Here is a 20,472-nt window from a genome sequence, read left to right on the forward strand (position 1 = left end):
CATGTAAGTTAATTGCAGAAATTTTGGCCAGTGTTATACAAGACATACATACAAACAGATACATGGAAAGTTTGGTGAGAACCCAAAATGGTAATCTGTTATTTGACATATATATGTTTATAACAATTTATAACAATACTGAAATATTTTAGGCTTACTTGTGAAAGAACAGACTTCTTTTTGTTGAAAAATTCTTCTCAGATGTTATTTACATTCATAAATATTTACAATTTCATTTACAAATGAGTATACCATATTTACATTATTTTGAATTTTATTTAAAATTGTTTTTCATATTTATTGATATTACATATATTTACATTTAAATTCTATTATTAAATAGTCATACTTTTTATTGATGTTTTATTCACATTGTTGAAAGCATTTATATTTATTTACAAAAACACATACCATCCACTGCCAAGATTCAATTTACATTTGATTGTTTCGATATTTTCAACTATTTCACAGTTACCATTTTTTTTCCATTTTTACCATCCCTTGCTAAATTCTGGACTTTTTGTGCTGAATAACGATGTACATGCATTGACCTTTGGTGATTCCTGAATATAAATTATGGGTAGAGTTGTTACCCAAGTGGTTCTATGTGACATACGAGTGTCATATTTGAGTCAGTGAAGCAATGATCGACCAAGTAGATATGAAATTTGTTCAGTGATTAAACCTTTTTAGCTACTATAGACTATAGTCTATAGAAGCTATTGGGATGGGTATCCGTCCGGCGTCAGTCTGTATGTATGTATGTATGTATGTATTCCGTTTGTGAGGCGTCCGTCCACTCAAATATCTTGAGAACCGCAGTACTTACTGATTTGATATTTGTTGTGTAGATGAAAAATATGATTTTGAGAAACTATTTTTTTAATTTTTTGATATTGTTGAAAATAGGCAAATTAATGCCAAAAAAGGTGTTTTTGTAAAAAATCTTCTTCTTCATAACCGCTGGTCAGACAGCTTTGTTATTTGGTATACAGGTCCCTAGGGATAACCCAACTTAGATTTGTTCAAATTGTGATGAAATATGCAAATGTGTATTTTTAAGGAATTTTTTTGTCATTTTTTGGTCAAAGTTTGACTTACATTGTATGTAATTCTTGTACTGTATAAACCCTATCAATTCACCCAGAAAAAAATAATTAATATGATTTAAATAATTGAATTAATTAGGAAATCATCAAAGCCAAAATAAATTTAGTGTGGAATTATCAGAAAGTTCAACTGTTTTTGACAGTTCATAGTGAATTGAGGATTAAAACATGTAAAGGCAACTTTCCTGAATCCCAACTTTGATATATTCTGAACCACCATTTATGTTATCTTAAAGAATTTGCTCACAATAGTTTGTCATGATAGGGTGGTCAAATAAATAGAGAAAGTTCTAATTTCCATTTATGGCTGACTTGGTAAGGATAAAATAAAATTACTTTTTGAGGAAAAAAATAGAGTGGTCAATTATAAGAGTGGTCAAAGTGATAGGGTTTTTATGGTAAAGCTCTGCTGTAAGATTCCTCATGTGCTATTTATAGCAATTATGCAATCTGTGTAAACAGTGCAATGAAAGTGTAACATGATTCCTTATAATGCTTTTGATGACCTTGAACTTCTTAAGTTTCAAACATTTGTCTCTTCAGTGTGCTTTCTCTGAGTACGTACAGTCTCAACTTATTCAACAGAACTTACTTACAATGTTAATTTGAAAGTTAAAATGTGCTTGGTTAATAGGATGAAAATACTGATATTAAAAGATAACCAGCTCAAGATTCTTTATAACCTGACAGATATGCTGTTTTTTATGACGTGAATCTTGATTTAAGCAAGTCTTGTTTACTTTAATTAGAATATAATTAACTCTCGTTTATTTGCTATTATTGACTAATATAGTCTGATGAAATATGCAAATCTGTATTTTTAAGGAATTTTTTCCATTTTTGGTCAGGCCATCCTGAAATGAGCAATCAAAGATATCCACCTTCTTCATCAATACATGTGTCACAAAAGGTTATTCTCTACATAACACAGCAGAGCTCTGTCAACTGTTGAGTCGCTTGTTTTTTCAAAACCGCTGGTCAGACAGCTTTAATATTTGGTTTACATGTCCCTAGGATGACCTTAGTGAGATAATTTCATACAGTTAGGAAATACTTAATTTTGTATCCATGTCTATAGTAGCTTCAGGACTTTGGCCCTATGTTTTGAAAATTTTCGTCATTGTATCTTAAAAATGCATTTGAAGGTGTACAATGAACGAAATATGGCATTGTATGTAAATTGATTTTTTTGAGTTCATGAATTTCTGGGCTGAGTACAGATAACTTGTGTGCCTAAAATTTAGGCTGTGTGTACATGTCACATGGTCATTTTGAAATAAGAATTTTGGGTAAAAAATGAAATCTTCAAGAAATTTTGAACAACTCTCTGAAGCAAAACATCTTTGAACAGTACAGGTGACATCAACTTTCTGTTTTTGAGAAGATATTCCAAAACAAGGAATGTAATTTTTTACAAATTTAGCAGTTTGGAAAAAAAATCACATAATTTCTGTCAGTTTTGTGAATTTCTACCTTTTTATCTGAGCAAAATTCCTAAGGTTCATCGAAAGTGTGATGTATTAGTAATTTGTTCTTGAATTCTCAGTGACAGTGGTGAAGACTGCTGTAGTGTACCTGTGGCTGTAAATACAGGTCACGTGACCTTGATTTCTAAAGTACCAATTATTCGTCAAAAATGCCCTTTATGATGATTTTTTTTGGAAGAATTTGATCAACACTATGATTTGACATGTGTTTTTGTAAGCAAAGTTGGCAAATCCCATGGATTTGATAGTTTGAAACTAAAATGTGAAAAATGAGTATTTTATCAAAATTTTGAGGTTTTACCCCAAATTTCACACAAATTTGCATATTTTGACACAATTTTCTGACTGTATCTGAAAGAGAATTTTCCAAGGATTCCAATGATATATGACATGAGGTAAAAATTTGATGTACTTGGTAGTAATTTGTTCTTGAATTCTCAGTGGTATAGACTGCTGTAGTGTACTTGTGGCTGTAAATACAGGTCACATGACCTTAATTTCTAAAAATACCAATTTTTCGTCACAAATGCAGTTTTTGATGACTTTTTTGGAAGAATTTGATCAACTCTATAGTTTGACATGTGTTATTGTAAGCAAAGTTGACAACTCCCACAGATTTGATAGTCAATTTGAAACTAAAATGTGAAAAATGAGTATTTTATCAAAATTATGATGTTTTACCCCAATTTCACACGCATTTGCATATTTGACACAATTTTTTGACTGTACCTGAAAGAGAATTTTCCAAGGATCACGATGATATATGGCATGAATTATAAATTTGATGTACTTGGTAGTAATTTGTTCTTGAATTCTCAGTGGTATAGACTGCTGTAGTGTACTTGTGACTGTAAATACAGGGTCACATGACCTTGTTTAAAATGTGAATTTTTGGTCAAAAATCCCCTTTTTGATGAAATTTTATCAAAAATTTTATCTACTCTTGTTGGCAACAGTACAAAAATAAATTTTGGGAATAACTTCTTCACATTTTGTAATCAGTAATTGTCAAATGATGAAAAAATGTATTTTTTTACCACATGATTGTGGGTTATTTGAGTCAAGTTGATGATGATATAATAAAGAACAACAACAAAGCTTTACAATGATATATGACGTGTGGTTTTATTCAGTTCTTAGTCTGTAAAATACTACATAGTATACAGTGCTGTATTTTATTGGTAAGTACCCCAGGGGGCTGGTGTCCCAAGGGTTATTCTATAGGGAATGTGGTGGTGAAAAGGTTAAAGAGATATTGCATCAAGCTGGTTGCCAGCAGTGAGACTGATGCGGCAACTACTAATGATGTCACAATTAAGCTGGAGGATATCGAGGGCAGTTAACGTTTGGTCAAGAACAGTGGCTGCAGACTGGCTATAATCGTACCACTGCAGAGTGAGTAGCATTTACCAATCAAAATAATTGATTATAGTACTTGGTCAACTATCTGGAGTTGGTTGGGGAAAATGCACAAAAAGCAACAACACTTTTTAGCTCCGCTGTCAGCGACGCGGAGCTTATCAAATACGCTGATTTCCGTCGTCGTCCGTCAACAATTGCCTTCTCCTCTGAAACCGCTAGTCCAATTGCTGTGAAATTTTGTATGCAGTTCACTTGAGGTGACCTCACTTCAGTTTGTACAAACTGTGGTGGAATTTGCATATTTGTATTTTTGGGGCATATTTTGGTGTTTTTGGTAAAAAAATCTTCTCTGAAATCGCTTGTCCGATTGCTTTGAAATTTGATATGCAGTTTGCTTAGGGTGACTTCAGTCAGATTTGTTCAAATTGTGGTGAAATTTGCATATTTGTATTTTTAAGGCAATTTTTGTCATTTTTGGTAAAAAAATCTTTAAAAATATCTTCTTCAAAACTAACGGTCAGATAGCCTTGATATTCGGTACATATGTCCCTAGGGATGATCTATTTCAAATTTGTTCAAATTGTGCAGAAATATGCAAATTTGCATTTTTAAGGCAATTTTTGCCATTTTTGGTCAAAAAATGTATTTCACAAAACATACTGGTCTGATAGTTTTGAAATCTGAAAGTTTATCGTCTTAAATGCCAAATATTCTGCTTGTCAAACTACCCTTTACATATCTAATGACTGCTGTTATTACTGAAAAAATGAATTATAGTCCGGACATGAATACAATTTCAGACAATGTATAATTTTACTCATATTGTGTTGACATGCTACAGACTTGCTATTTAATCATTGTTGAAGGATTAATATCAGAAACAACATCAGAAACTTCCTTTTCACTATCTGTTAGAATTTCTTTTACTGCTTTAAAATTGTTTACCTCTAGCTGACCAATGTTTTCATTTCAAAGTAACTGGACAAGCACATCTCCAAAGTGACTATGTGTCTGATTCTCCAATTGCCAAACTTCAACGCAAAGGATTGTAACACAATTTACTCAACAAGGGAAGAATTTTTGACAAAAAACAGCTAAAATTGCCCCAAAAATACAAATATGAAAATTTTAGCAAATCTGATAAAGGTCACCCATGGGGACCAGCATATCAAATTTCAAAGAAATCGGACAAGTAGTTTCTGAGAATAATAATTTTTCACCATAAACAGCAAAAATTGGCCCTAAAAGCCAAATATGTAAATTTCAGCACAATTTGAACAAATCTAACTAATGTCACCCCTAGGGACCTACATATCAAATTTCAAAGTCATAAGACAAGCAGTTTCAGAGAAGACTTTTTGATCAAAAGCAGTAAAAATACCGTCAAGGACAGTGTGCTCACATTTGGATAAACCAGAAAAAAAAGAATGACAAAAGCAAATAAGGTCTGCAACGTAGGTACTGGAGGAACTGCATATCAAATTTAAAAGCAATCGGACAATCGGTTTTGGAGAAGCAATTGTGACCAAAAAATACCAAAAAAATCTGACTAAGGTTACACCTACGGACCTGCATATCAAATTTCAAACCAATCGGACTACTGGTGTTAGCTGTGATTACTTCTTCAGATATACTGTTATCACATAAGAGCAATAAATCACACCCAGCCACGGTATACCTCTCGATTTTGACCAGTTCACCCCACATATGCACTCGTTATAGCTCGTGCATATATGTCGTGATCTGGTCAAAATCTCGTGGTATACCGTTGCTGGGTGTGCTTTATCGCTTAATAATATATCACAGAAATGTGCTGAGCACCTGTAAAGATACCGGTAGGAACATTGCAAAGGATATGATTACTTATTCAGAAATTCCCTAAATTCCTTCATGGATATCTTGTATTCTTTAGTCTGGTCTTCACGTGGATATCATCAAGCAGTAACTCAGTTTGCATGACCGGACAGGGCTGTTTCGGTAGAACCAGGGTAGGCTAGTTCAAAAGAGTAGTAAGCAGCCATCAGTGAGAGCAATTCATTGCTGAAGTTCGAGACTTTGAACAGCATACGGCCAAACAGTGCGAGGACAATGTCGCCACATTTCACGACAAGGCATGGCTCTTTGTTCTTTATGATTTTGTCAATATCATCATCCTGAAAACAAAATACATACATGTATGTGATTCTGTAAAACATAGCGTATGATTACCAAAATGAGATAAATCAAATAAAAAATTTTACCAAGGAATTATGACACTTGAGATCGATTCACAAGCCACGGGCGTCGGGGCGATCAGAGTTTTTGAGCCCTGTACTGGCTAATGAATTGCAAGTATTTATTATTATCTAAATCACGCAGGCTGTGGTTTGGCTTTGTTTTCAAAATGTCACAACATGCTTTTATCTTGTGCCGTATGACTGCATATGATAATGGCACTATTCGTTCACTCACATACATGTATTATCTACGTTAATGTGAATGAACAAACAATGCCCTCTCCATTTTGAAATGATCCCTGCTGTATCACATTATGAAGTGCCAAGCTAGGCCCTTTTTCCAAACCCAAGAAATTAATGAAGCTCTGGAATGCAACTTCCACCACCATTTTTACCCGTTTTTGTAAAGAAAACAAAAAAAAAGAGTTGCAAATGGCGAATATGGTGTTTCTTGAATAACTGACCCTAAAGCTGGCAGATTTGTAAAAATCAGCCTTGATGAACTTCTCCTTTAACAAAGCTACTTGCATTTTCAATCTTGTCTTTCTTTATTCATTCAACATTTTTATGTTTATAAATATTTCTACCCAAAATATTTGCAAAGTTTGCACATTGCACTGTACTTCGTTAAAGTCATTGATTGGGGGGGGGGATGTGTCAAAAATATGATGTAACTTACCTGCTTTAGATCTCGTATGAGGCCATACCCCTTTGCCCTCTTTGTTTTACTCGATTGGAACAATTTCGGTAAATTGGTTAGTACTGTCAAACACTTGCAGTCTGAAACAAGAAACATGAACAGATGATATAGATGTCATTCCAATCCACAAAACAACATTGAATATACATTTGTCACATCAAAATGGCATACACTATGAAGGATATTAAAGGTAACTGCGCTACAGTGTATGTCAGTCTCTTGTAGATATCAATTTGGCAGCACTGGTGTCCCTAGACTTTCATAAGCCATATGCATGCACCAAACATGTATCTGCATGCTAACAATTCTTGCATTAATCATGCTAATAAGTGACCCTTTTCCTACTGGCGTATAGGTCAATGATGTATTAACTGCCATCTAGGACATCACACAGCATTATGGGGTGGTCCTAGTATTGTTTGGGGGGACAAACCTGGAAGCATTTCCATGGAGGCATAGGTTCTAGTGTAGATGTCGTGTAAGATACACTGCTATTTCTAATCTTTTTTTTTCTACAGAACTGTCATTCAAAGTTCAAATTAAAAGTTCTTTGTTTTCTTTCGTGAAAAGGATTTTTGACAAGAGTCAAACCATTTTCAAAGATTTTTGAGGAGCCAAATGACATTGTGTGTTGCTCCATGAACTAGAAGTGAGTGTTTTTTGTGTGTTTTTGACAAATCTGTTTTGACTATGTTTCACCATGATTGCAATGTTCTCGTATATGTGCCGAAGTCTAGTTTTTCAGACTGTTTTATGTCCATATCATGAATCTTTGGCTTAAACAGTCAAAAACACAATTGTAAAAAACACATAAACACACTTCTTACTAGTGCATGCAGCAATGGAACAACACACCGATATCTTCTTAACAACTCAATGATGTTTCCTGACGGCAAATAACTAACAGAACTAAAATTTTAACTTCAAATTACAGTTCTGCAGAAAAAATTTAGAAATAGCAAAGTTTCTTGGAACATATGGCTCAATTGAGATGCTTCAAGGTTTGCCCCTCCAATGTACTAGGGTCGCCCCACAATGTGGTGTGACTTCCAAGATGGTGGTTAATACAGCAGTGACATATAATCACCACAGGTGCACTTTCTCCCCTAGGACTTAACCACGCCAAGTGCACCTTTCCTACGCTCATTCCTTTCTCTCTGTTCTGAACTGTATGATCATTTATTTATTTATTTATTTATTCAATTACCTTTGAAACGGTTTAAAAAGCAAAAACTGCAGAAAAAGCAGTATCATTAAATACAAAACAAACACACACACACAAACAACAAGACGCAAAGGAAAAAGAGTCCATCTTTAAACACAAATCAATGATGAGTCTTTAAGGGCAGTATTCCTCATATATCATGCACCTCCATTCGTTGTGCATACCTTTCCCATGAGCACTTGCCAGTCCCAAGCCCGGATGAAGTGGGAGGGAGCCCTAGCATTCAAAAGTGATAGCTGTTGTGATAGCTGTCACAATGTGACATGTCTAATGCTGATATTAGTTGCTTGGTATTCCTCACCCTAAAAAGACGGGCACTAATACACTTTGGATTGGAAATCAAATTTTACATAGATCGCTCAAGGGCAAAAACATACCTTCCTTTAAATCATCTGGTGGCCCATGAATCTTCTTGTGTGTCCCATAGAATAGAAGATGATTCCAAAAGTCAGTAAATGCATGCTGTCTTTCCTGTATGTATGACATGTTTGTCTTGTCCACCAGTCGTCGTACTTCCTCCATGCACTACAAGAATTTAAAACATTTTTATACAAAGTTAAAGCGACACCCAAGGGTTTGTTGTATCTAGGGTTGGATCATCTTGCAGTGGTGGATAATGTTGCACCAACTTCTTGGCCATCTCATCAAGCTCCATGGCATTGGGTTCTCTGGATGTGTCCAAGCTATGAGTTTGAGACCTCATTGTTGAGACTGTACTTCTGACTAGCCTGTTGCGTAGACTGTCGGATATACATCCATTAGTTTTGGCAGCACTTGCAAGATCTCCATCTATGAAAACTGGAAAGTTTATGTGGTCTGAAACCATAATGAGTGAACTAACACTAAGTAATAGATGATCCACCTCGCTGATTTCTAGGCCGAGAAGTTGGTGTTACAGGATCCTGAAGGCACTCGTGCTTGTGGAAGGTGTTGATTCCTCTCTGGTATGGTCTGGGGACGGTGTCTGTAAAGATGACAGATGAACCACATTCATTAGACTTTATTGCAAAGGCAATAAAAGATGGCACACCAAGTTTGCAATATATATACAACCAACCAGCTGGGAATGTCTCTTTAAATTACCTAAAAGTATCAACATTGTAGCAGATCAACTTGCAGTATCTTTATCAAAACACAATGGGGTGCCAACCAGATTTGTCTGTCTAATGCCTACAGTATGGCTCTATAGAGACATTCCCAGCTGATTTCTTATGTATATTGCCACTTGGGTGTAGCATCATTTATTTCCTTTGCTATGAGTTATACCATTTTGTCATGATCAGTGGAACAAACCACTTGATGTTATAAAAGTAATTACGAAAAATTGCATATTATTACATATTTACCACAGTTTACTTGCATCGAACCGCGCGCGTACTACCGGTATTTGCACTGCAGTGAAAGACCAAAAACATTATGCCATTCCTTTATGTTAATTACCGTACTCGTCCGAGTATAAGTCCCCGGTTCGGCAACACAAAACGACAGCAAAACTAGGGGAGGGGCTTATACTCGAGCAACCCCATGTTATCTGCCATGGAAGCCAATTTATGCAAATTTTATGCACAATTTTTTCAACACCACTCAATCTTTCTTACACATCCAAAGAAATTGATTATACAATCTCTGACTACAGAAGCGACATTTTAGTGAAATTTCAACGTTAAAAAAAACCCTAAACTTGAAACAAAGACGTCATGTGTGGTGCTAATCAACAGTACACTCAGTGTGACAGTTTTCGGACAGGGTAGTAAATTTCGCCCAAAGTTGTTTCGTAAATGACCAGCAATACAAAATCTTATTACCATACCTTTCGAAACTTTATTGTGGTTATCCTCAGTTGACATGACGGGAGTGATATTTCGGGGTCAAAGTTGCCAAAGTTTTGACTTCATGTTGAAGGCGTAATAATCGGACTGCAATCCCAGAAATCGGACGTTGTGTTTGGAATGTGATTAGGAGCTAAGTATTGATAATTTGAAACTTCAAACCACCGATTTTTAATTTGATGTGTTTAGAAAACTGTATATAAGAATATTTCATGATAATTAGTTATGTTTAATCCATGGACGACTCAATTATATTTCCACATGTATAGCGCGCTTAGATATCGGACACGGGCTGTCTCTCTGTGTGTGTTGCTTTCGGTACCTTGTATCATACGGTGTGGCTAACTTCGCTCAGTTTGTTCAGTGAGTATTACTTATAATTGTTTCAATGGCATATTTTGTTTGTATAAGAATCGCACAGGCATTATTTAATAAAAATAGCGAGTATATGTCATCGTATGGAATTATTTACCTGTCAAGTTTTTACGCGGTAAGTCACTTACTACGTTTACACATGCTAAATATTGTCTGTCCGAAAACTTGTACACTTCTTACGTTCATTAACTCATTGTCAACCGCGCCCTCTAGAGATCGTGCAGATATGAACGATCTCCACAGTTGCGTGTACATGTCTGTATTCCATAAAAGGAAAGTTTCGGTTTTCCCACCACACGTCCGAAAACGATCGAACACTATTTCCCGAATGTTCTTGTACATGTTTAGTGGTATTGTCTTTAAGTTCGGTTAGTTTTCGTTTGTTCCGAAGCGAATTCCGAAGTGCGATATGCAAATTCGATTTTTCCGTTTCGCGCAAATAAGAATTGAATATTCAATAGCATCGTCCTTATCGCGACCCTTCTTTGTATGCATTATTCATGACTATTCTTTGAAAGTATTGACCTGACCTGAGATAAATAATGAATAATACTGAATCGAGCACTAGTTCCGGGTCAGAAGACTACTCTAACTTGTTTACAAGTTCGAGCGAGAGCTCCAGTGACGATACCACCGGCGGACCAGGCCGACAGCGGCGTAACAACCGTGAACCAAATCTTCGGTAAGTTTTACTTTTGGTAGAGTTTGATTACAGTGCGTTCAAGCATCGCACATCAGTACGTATATCCTTCCTGTTTTTAACGATAGATGCAGCCGTAAACGGTAATTTTTCAAGTTGGTTGGGCGGTAGTATTGCATTTTTATATAATTCTGCCACAAAAAATGTGCCTGTATTTTGAACGGCAGGCACAACGTTGTCAATCGTCATGACTATTGCCATCTAGACGTGAAAAGTTCCGCTGATATAGAACTAAAATGGAATAGCAGTCAGTGATTTTCCCTTGTGTTCAACAACGTCGCAATTTAGATCTTCCGAATGAGGGCTATGATATATTTTTCGTTTTTATGTACAACAAAGTACGTTCAACCGCTGTAACAACGTAACAACTACCGGTAGCGTTCCGCCTTCAATAACATTTTGCAGCCAAGACAGCTTTCTACACTGACGGCATTTTTATCAATAGTCCATATAGTTGTCATATTGCAACGTAGAAAACTTTTCTCTCCAATTTTTTTATAGATTCAATCTTTCATATGGAGATGTTGATATTGGACCTGGGCGACGTATACCGTTTGAACCAAGATGAGCACCTGGAATTCAGCTGGGGAGGCTGTTACATCAGGGACCTATACATCTACACAGGGCTGTTGATTTCTTCAAACTTTTTTTTTCTGTGGCAATTGTTGAACAGATTTGTAATTTTACTAACGCTTATGCTTGGTTACATATTTTAGAAAAACCTTATTATTCTTTACCAGATGGTTCTTGGCAGGAAGTTAATGTAGATGAAATGTACAAGTTTATTGGTCTTCTTATATTTTTAGCTCCGCTGTCAGCGACGCGGAGCTTATCAAATAGGTTGATTTTCCGTCGTCGTCCGTCGTCGTCGTCGTCGTCCGTCAACAGTTGCCTTCTCCTCTGAAACCGCAAGTCCAATTGCTTTGAAATTTTATATGCAGCTCACTTGGGGTGACCTCACTGCATATTTGTATTTTTGGGGCATTTTTTGGTGTTTTTGGTAAAAAAATCTTCTTCTCTGAAACCGCTTGTCTGATTGCTTTGAAATTTGATATGCAGTTTACTTAGGGTGACTTCAGACAGATTTGTTCAAATTGTGGTGAAATTTGCATATTTGTATTTTTAAGGCAATTTTTGTCATTTTGGGTAAAAAAATCTTTAAAAATCTTCTCCTTCAAAACTAACAGTCAGATAGCTTTGATATTTGGTACATATGTCCCTAGGGATGATCTGTTTCAGATTTGTTCAAATTGTGCAGAAATGTGCAAATTTGCATTTTTTAGGCAATTTTTGCGATTTTTGGTCAAAAAATGTATTTCTCAAAAAGTACTGGTCTGATAGTTTTCAAATTTGGCATACAGGTTTCTATAGATGAATTTAGTAATATATATTGAATTTCTGATGAAATCTGTAATTTTGTATTTTGGGGGCAATTTTTGCCATTTTTGGTCAAAAAATGTGTATTTCCAAAAGTACTCATCTGATAGCTTTGAAACTTGGTATACAGGTTTCTACAGATGAACTAAATGATATTTATTGAAATTATGATGAAATCTGCAATTTTGTATTTTGGGGGCAATTTTTGCCACTTTTGGTCAAAAAATGTGTATTTCCAAAATTACTCATCTGATAGCTTTGCAATTTGGTATACAGGTTCCTACAGATCACCTTAATGATATCTATTGAAATTATGATGAAATCTGCAATTTTGTAATTTTCGGGCAATTTTTGCCATTTTTGGTCAAAAAATGTGTTTCTCAAAAAGTACTGGTCTGATAGCTTTGAAATTTGGTATACAGGTTTCTACAGATGAGCTAAGTAATATATATTGAATTTCTGATGAAATCTGCAGATGAACTAAATGATATTTGGGGCAATTTTTGCCAGTTTTGGTCAAAAAATGTGTATTTCCAAAACTACTCATCTGATAGCTTTGAAATTTGGTATAGAGGTTTCTATAGATGAACTAAATAATATTTATTGAAATTATGATGAAATCTGCAATTTTGAATTTTTGGGTCAATTTTTTCCATTTTTGGTTAAAAAATGTGTTTCTCAAAAAGTACTGTTCAACAGCTTTTAAATTTGGTATACAGGTTTCTATAGATGAACTAAATTTGATCTTTTGAAATTATGATGAAATCTGCAAATTTTATTTTTTGGGGCAATTGTTGCCATTTTTGGTCAGAAAATTTTATTCTCCAAAAAACTACTCATCAGATAGCTTTGGTTGACATGTTCTTAGGGATGATCCAATGTGATATATTCAAAGTACAATGAAATCTTCTATTGTGTATTTTTGCGGCTATTTTAGCCGCTTTTTTCTGGCCACTGCATTGAGCTATCAAAGATTTCCACCTTCTTCATCAACATGTGTCAAAAATAGTTATTCTCTACATAAACACAGCGGAGCTATATCGGCCGCTAGGTCGCTTGTTTGGTTTTTCCAAGTATCCTCGTTTAGATCGTTACTTTAGTCGTCAGTCTTTATATAGTTGTTCTTGGGCTCGTGCTTTTTTTTCAAGTCGAAAGAGGTTGTACGCCATTTTTTCTTTATTGCATATTGTTAACCCGTATGATGTTAACCCTCATGATAGACTGACAAAGGTAAGATTTATGTATGATCATATCAAACAAGTTTGCATTGATGTGTTTCAACCATATTGCCAGGTATCCATTGATGAGCGTAATATGGTTAGTTCACGGGGTAGATCTGGTATGAATCAGTACATTAGGGACAAAGCAAATAAGTGGGGTTTCAAATTGTGGGTTTTAGCAGATGCTAAGTCAGGGTTCACTTGCGACTTTGTATAGGCAGACAGCAGGTTCCTTCTGGTAATGGCCTTGGTTATGATGTTGTTACCACTCTATGTGAGCGACTTCATAACCAAGGTTACCAAGTTTATTTTGATAATTTTTACAAATCTCCACACTTGATGAATGCTTTATATGAACATGGGGTGTTAGCATGTGGGACAGTTTTGAGGACACGGCGGGGATTCCCAGACCATTTCAAAGATACCCAGTGGGATAGGCAGTCAAATAGGGGTGGGATGCGTTATTATAGGGAGGGGCCTTTACTAACCCAACAATGGAAAGATAATATCAGTATGCATAATGTCAACAATGCATAAAGGGCATGAAGGTCCTTTTATTCCTGTTAGTTATTCAATCTGTTATGCAATGTTCTGTACAAAAAATAGTCTGACATAAGGCCAAGAAAAAAAAAAAAATGTTTCTGGTCAGGGCGCGCGCGTCACTTGAACAACAGCGCGTCACCCTTTTTTTTCTGTTTGTGGCCGGCGGCCGTGGCTGACACCAAACCAAAATGGCTGAAGAGAAAGAGAAAATTCTTTGGGGGCATGATCAGTGACTGCATGAACAGTATATATGTGACTATATTGATAAAACTATAAAACTGACCCTCCTCCCTCCCTTGAGGGAAAAAAATAAAATAAAATAAAATAAAATGCGCATCGCCGCACCATTTTTTAAAGAAAGACCTGACCAGAAACATTTCTTTTTTTTTTTGGCCTAAGAGATAAATCATGCAGTGTTAAAGCCGCACTTTTCAATCCCAGGTTTTCGCATTAGTGGAGTTCTCCTCCCAGTCAAACACATGGCCAGTACGATGTTTGATTTCTATTAACATTAATTACACAACTGATTTCAATCTTTTGTCACCTTTGCTAAGCCTGCAAATAGAGCTTATATAACCGTTTGATTGACGGTCGGTTCAAATTGCAAACGGTCATTTATTCCCCAGCACCACACTCGAATTTCCTTAAAAACCGTCTTCCAGTCACGTTAGAATTTGAATATAACCACAGAGTTCGATCGGCAGCAGCTTCGTGCTGACCGCTTGGCAGTCTGTCAGCGTTTTTGCAGTCGGAAAAAACTAAAAAGTGGCATTTTCTGGAGCGTGTGCCCTCATGTTGCCTGTTTGGTGTCCACTTACACAGTGAACGCCGCCATAGGTTGGCGCCCTTTTAAAGGGAGGCTCCGCCTTTAAATCTTTTGCCAGACTTTCTTTATGTTTATGTCTGTTTGAACTCTCACTGTGTGATGGCGTAACATCGTAGATTGAACATCTAGTTGGGCTGTTGAATGACCTTTTTTTAGAGGTCAAGATGTAGCTCAACGGTCTAACGTGGTGTGTCTTCGCTACGCGATTAGGTGCAGTAAGTCGAGGTTTGAACCCCGTCTGGTACATGAACATTTTCTTAGAGTGTAGCTAAAAGTTACCAGTCTAACTGAAATTGCAGCAATTCCAAGAAAATTGTTTCTAGATTGTTGGATGTTACCTTAACACTTATGAAACTCATTGAAACATCTCTAATTGTGATGTCTTGATGTGATTTATTTTTCAGTCTCTTGTTTTCTTCCCCATATTCATATAAAGCATTCATATATAATTAGCAGTGTTTTTGCATGTCTGACATGCTGGGAGATGTTGTGTACAGTGTAAGAGTATTGTAACTGACTAGTTTAATTTAACAGTCAAATGAATCTGCATATTACCAGTGTTGCATCTGTGAGTTGTCATAGAGTGCACCAATCCACTTTGAGGCTGCTGTCATGAAAATACTAGTTTTCGTCCACCTACCTAATGTGTTATTTAATACCTTTGTTATTATCATAACCTGTTGTAAACACAACAGTTTGTAAGATTTATTGTCATGTGTCAAGAAAAATTCCAAGGTTACCCTAATATTCACATAGCAATTAAGTAAGTTATATTGTGTAATTGATCTTTTCTGCTTCACACATGAAGGTTGTGAAAGTTGTATACATGTGAATACTCTTCTCATATAGGTTTTGAACAAAGTGTGAAACAATGTTGTTGGAAATATTTCCTTGTTAAAAACACCACTCTAATGTAAATAACTCATCGATGCATAGTTAATTTACATAAATTGAAATATATTTGCATATTTATAGGTCAAACTGATTTTTAGCAATGGTCTCCACTTAGTTTTTTGCCAATAAACAATGCTGTAAGAGATTAGAATATTTGTTAGATTCGGGTCACAGCTGTTGTAGTAAATATTACAGTCGATATTTTACTTCAACTACATGTAAGATAGTGCCACTGACCTTTGACCTACCTTACTGATGATTCTATAAATGCTTTTACTTTTAAAGTAAACACACAGAAATGTTGCAGAACAGAATAGATTGATCTGAATAATAAACATTTACCAAAAAAAAAGAAACAATTGGTACCCATTTGCAGTTGTATTGTTTTCTTTGTATTTGATGTTGTGTCACAGTGCCAAAATATTATAAAACAAATATTTTTAAATAAAATTTACCTACAATTTACATATTTCCGGTGGTCCGAAGTGATTTTAGACTACCGTGTAATCTTGTTGATAACAACATCAACATTCCAGTATTAAACTCCCCGTCTACATCTTGTGAAAACAACAACATAGCAGTGAAAATTGTAATAGTCACCAGGAAAGTCTTCACAAATGAAAGGATAATTGCTTCAAACAAAAAGAAACTGCATGTTTAGAGGATGAAAACATCGTGGTCATGTTATATGAATGTAATAAACTATGGCGGACGTGAGTGAGACTATTCTATATAGGGGAAAGGGGTGAGCAGGGTCAAAGAATCAAGAAAGTATTGGAAAAACGTGTCATTTTCCTTACGATGCTGTCGAGGGAGCTCCAGTTTTCATAGTTTTACCATCTTTTAATAGTTTCTTTATTATCCAAAAGTAATTTAACCAAGTTTAATGACCAAATATACTCTCCTACCTACCCTTTCTGTATTTGAGTTACACTTAAGGGTAGGGGCTTATACACGGATGTAATGCATTTTCAAAAATCCTCTGAAATCAGTAGGGGGGGCTTATACACGAGCAGGGGCTTATACTCGGACGAGTACGGTAGTATTTCCCAATTTTGACCCGGAACTATTTTTGTTTGTAAACACATATCGATAAATGATGAAAATAAAAGATACAACATATATATTAATAACAGAACCCCATGGCCTGTGAGTGCAAGCGCGCCGTACTAGCGGTATTTGCACTTGTGCAGCGGTGTATTTGGCTGTGACTGCAGCTGAATACACCACAGCACTCGTGCAAATACCGCCAGTACGGCGCACTTGCACTCACAGGTCATGGGGTTCTGTCATATTATGATATGCATTTTCTTAATGGCTTTGCATTTTATGCAAACATTCTCATCTATTAATTGTGGGATTGTAACTGATCATACAGCAGTTGAAATTGAAAGACAAGCAGCAAAATAAGGTACTGAATTGTTCAGGCTTTTGCAATCAGTTTAAGCATGGAGGTAGAAAGAGAAGGAGCCTGCACGAGAAATAAATGGATTAAGGGACCGTCTCAGATTGTCGCAGAAGTTCAAGAAACGAAATTCCTTCGTTTAGATCAAAACCCCCTCCCCCTAAACGAAACTTCATAAGTGCGAAATGTTCATGTCTGCCTGAGAGTACAACGTTGCATTTTGCTATAGCTACTAAAGACGTATTCCCCTTGCCACATTACAATTAAAGTAATCGATCAGATTTGAGTACTAACAGGGCATTTACCGCATAAAAGTTTCATTTTATTTTACTTTCCCTTTTTGCATCTCTTGTGCTGTTCTTTGTCTTTGTGAACACGCAATTTGTACTTGGTAGGGGCGGTAAGTAAGTGAGAAACTTTGACAAAGGGGGCCCAGGCATGTTCAATCATATTAAAAACGACTATGACCAGGTGCATAACAAGTGAGAATAAAGACATCTAGTGGTTAGAGCAGAAGCTTATAAATACCACATTTTAAAAAATGATATTTTTTGTCTTTGTATAATTTGATGAATGAAAGGTTTAGGATACAATGTTACTATCGGTAAATTGTGTTTGGGGCACAAACGAGATGGAAACCGTTACAATTTTGTTTGCACGAGTGCGCAGTTTTTCCTTAATTTAAAATAGACACATGAAAACTTATGATCACAAAATAAAAGTGCAAAAGTGAAGTTCACTAATTGAATGAAGGTCAAACTCCCTCCCCCCTAAACGAATGAATTTCGCTTTTTGAACTCATGCGACAATCTGAGACGGTCCCTAAATTGTGTTTGGGGCACAAACAAGATGGAAACAGTTACAAATTTGTTGGCACGAGTGTGCAGTTTTTCTTTAATTTAAAATAAACACACGAAAACTTATGATCATAAAATATAAGTGCGAAAGTGAAGTTCACTAATTGAATGAAGGTCAAACCCCCTCCCCCCTAAACGAATCAATTTCGCTTTTTTGAACTTCTGCGACAATCTGAGACGGTCCCTAACCACCATTGTATAATGCCCAGATAATCCTGTTATCTCCTTTCTTATCCTCGCTTTAGCCGGTCCTGCAAGGCCGCCTAGTCACATAACTGTCAAATTTAATGAGTTCCAAATATTTTTTATCGTGGATTTGAATCGAATGCGTAGACTAAAAATACTGTGATAGCACATGCGCAGTTGACGCTTTTGAACACAAGAGGTTATGTAACTTGTCGGAGGACCAGATTCAGATCAGCCGGACGCATAAAAATTTGAGTACGGAAACATTTGTTCGTCTCTACAGCTTATTTACAAGTCACACTACTTATACTCTTTTCGGGGGTTTCTGCAAATTTCCGCAAAAAACATTGACATTGTTTTGAAAGAACGTAACCTTGGGTTGTAGATAGTACTATTTAATAATGTTTATTGTGCAACAACACACTTAAGAAGTGTGGTAAGGCAAAAATACCTGTACAGTTCAACGAAATGTGGTAAGGCAAAAATACCTTTACAGTTCAACGATACAAGGATTAACATAGAATAGTCATATCAGGTTGACGTTGCGACGCGTTTTATTTCTGTAATTGAAGTCAGAATTTCAGTCACTTTACCGACCGGGTTCAGTGATTAGCATAATGTAGCATTGGGAGTCTGTGTTACGTCCATGCTGATAGTAAGTCGCTATGGTCCCCATCTTATTTATCGTTTATTAAACATTGCAACTTTGTAGCTATACTACTACATCCATGTCGTATTGACGATAGGGTATTGTTGTCAGTGCATAATTTTGGCCGTGCCGTTGAACCATGGATTACCAAAAGGTCAAACTAGCTGTGTCCGTAGTCCAACTGGCCACTCTTGCTAATTTGTTTCCAGTGTTTTGTGTCATTTCCTTCAAATTCAGAATACTTAAAAGTTTAAAGTTAAGAAAAATCGTCGATCAGATCGCCTACTTTAGTCATCACATATGCACATGTCTGTTCGCGGAAGACGCGATACTTGTTTTAGCGCATGCTAAAACCATAAAAAAACATATTTACAATCTCTGGTTTCACGGAAATACTCATCCACAAAAAGAGGTTTCTTTCATTTGAAAGTATCAGTTAATATACTTGTTATTCTTTGCTCAGATTTATCCAGAATGAACAGAGATTTATACAGATTTAAAGCGAACAATTTGCTGTAAAACACTATGGGCCTCAGAGTGATACAGCAAACTGAACGGTTTAATTGTATAAGAGGGATATCTCAGAGTACCAGTTCACTTACTATATTACACCATAATTTCGCAGAGTAAACAAAGAACAGATGTACTTACTGTTATTCAGTTTCTTTTTATTCTATGTTTCTTATTGAACTTGTCACTGCAGACAACTTATTCCACATTGCTGCCTTGATTACAGCCATATCGCCTTTTCGTGTTGCCGTAATGGAGAATGCTGTTGCATGACAGAAAAAAATATTATGTGTCACTTGGGGGTCACTTGACTCTGAAGTGAAGACTTCAACTAACTCTCCCCGTATAAAATCAAAACGATCGATACAATACCATGTAACTGTGAAGGCTCTTCATGACAATTGTGCAAAATACATTTGTAAAGTTAAAAGGTACAGTGCCAGGCCACGGTTATTTTTGGCTTCGAATGGCACCAGCGGGTGGTCCAACTGTTGGCGGGTATAGCTGCTATAATGGAGCAACGCGATCACATTTCACAGTGCCGCGGTCTGTACAGTGCCGCGGTCTGTCATAGGAAAATCACAAATTAGCCAATAGTCAACTGCTGAGCATGAACAGAAAGGAGGCCAGCACAGTTTGGATCTGTTAACAGAACCAACACAGATAACTGATTAGGATTAAATACAAACTAGGAGATTCGCAAAACAGAGTACATATGACCCATTCAATTGACAGCAATAGTCAATACATTTTTTCGTTTCTAGTTCAACTTTTCTAACACATTTGATAAGAAACGTGTATGAAGCATGTAAGATTTCAAAAATAAGAACTGTAATCAAATTGATGTATTTGCTATGATAACTGGTTTTAGGTGTCTTTTTTATTGAAACAAACTCAAAAAGCTTGAATTTTTTCCCCGTTTTGTTTAGCTAGAGGTATCTTACATAATTAGCATGACTGCCATCTTGCGCTTTTTTATGGCTACTTAATTTGACCACATTA

General features: G+C 36.0%; 1 long non-coding RNA gene across 1 annotated transcript; it reads right to left on the reverse strand.

The window, feature by feature from the left end:
* Positions 1–6,858: 6,858 nt before the first annotated feature.
* On the reverse strand, positions 6,859–20,016 carry LOC139145963 (uncharacterized). Its single transcript, XR_011555068.1, has 3 exons — positions 19,612–20,016; positions 8,477–9,063; positions 6,859–6,954 (listed from the first exon to the last, which is right to left on the reverse strand). It is a non-coding gene; the product is annotated as an uncharacterized lncRNA (long non-coding RNA).
* Between the last annotated feature and the right edge of the window lie 456 nt (positions 20,017–20,472).

Source organism: Ptychodera flava, chromosome 12 (genome assembly GCF_041260155.1).
Source record: "Ptychodera flava strain L36383 chromosome 12, AS_Pfla_20210202, whole genome shotgun sequence".
Classification (NCBI taxonomy): Eukaryota; Metazoa; Hemichordata; class Enteropneusta; family Ptychoderidae; genus Ptychodera; species Ptychodera flava.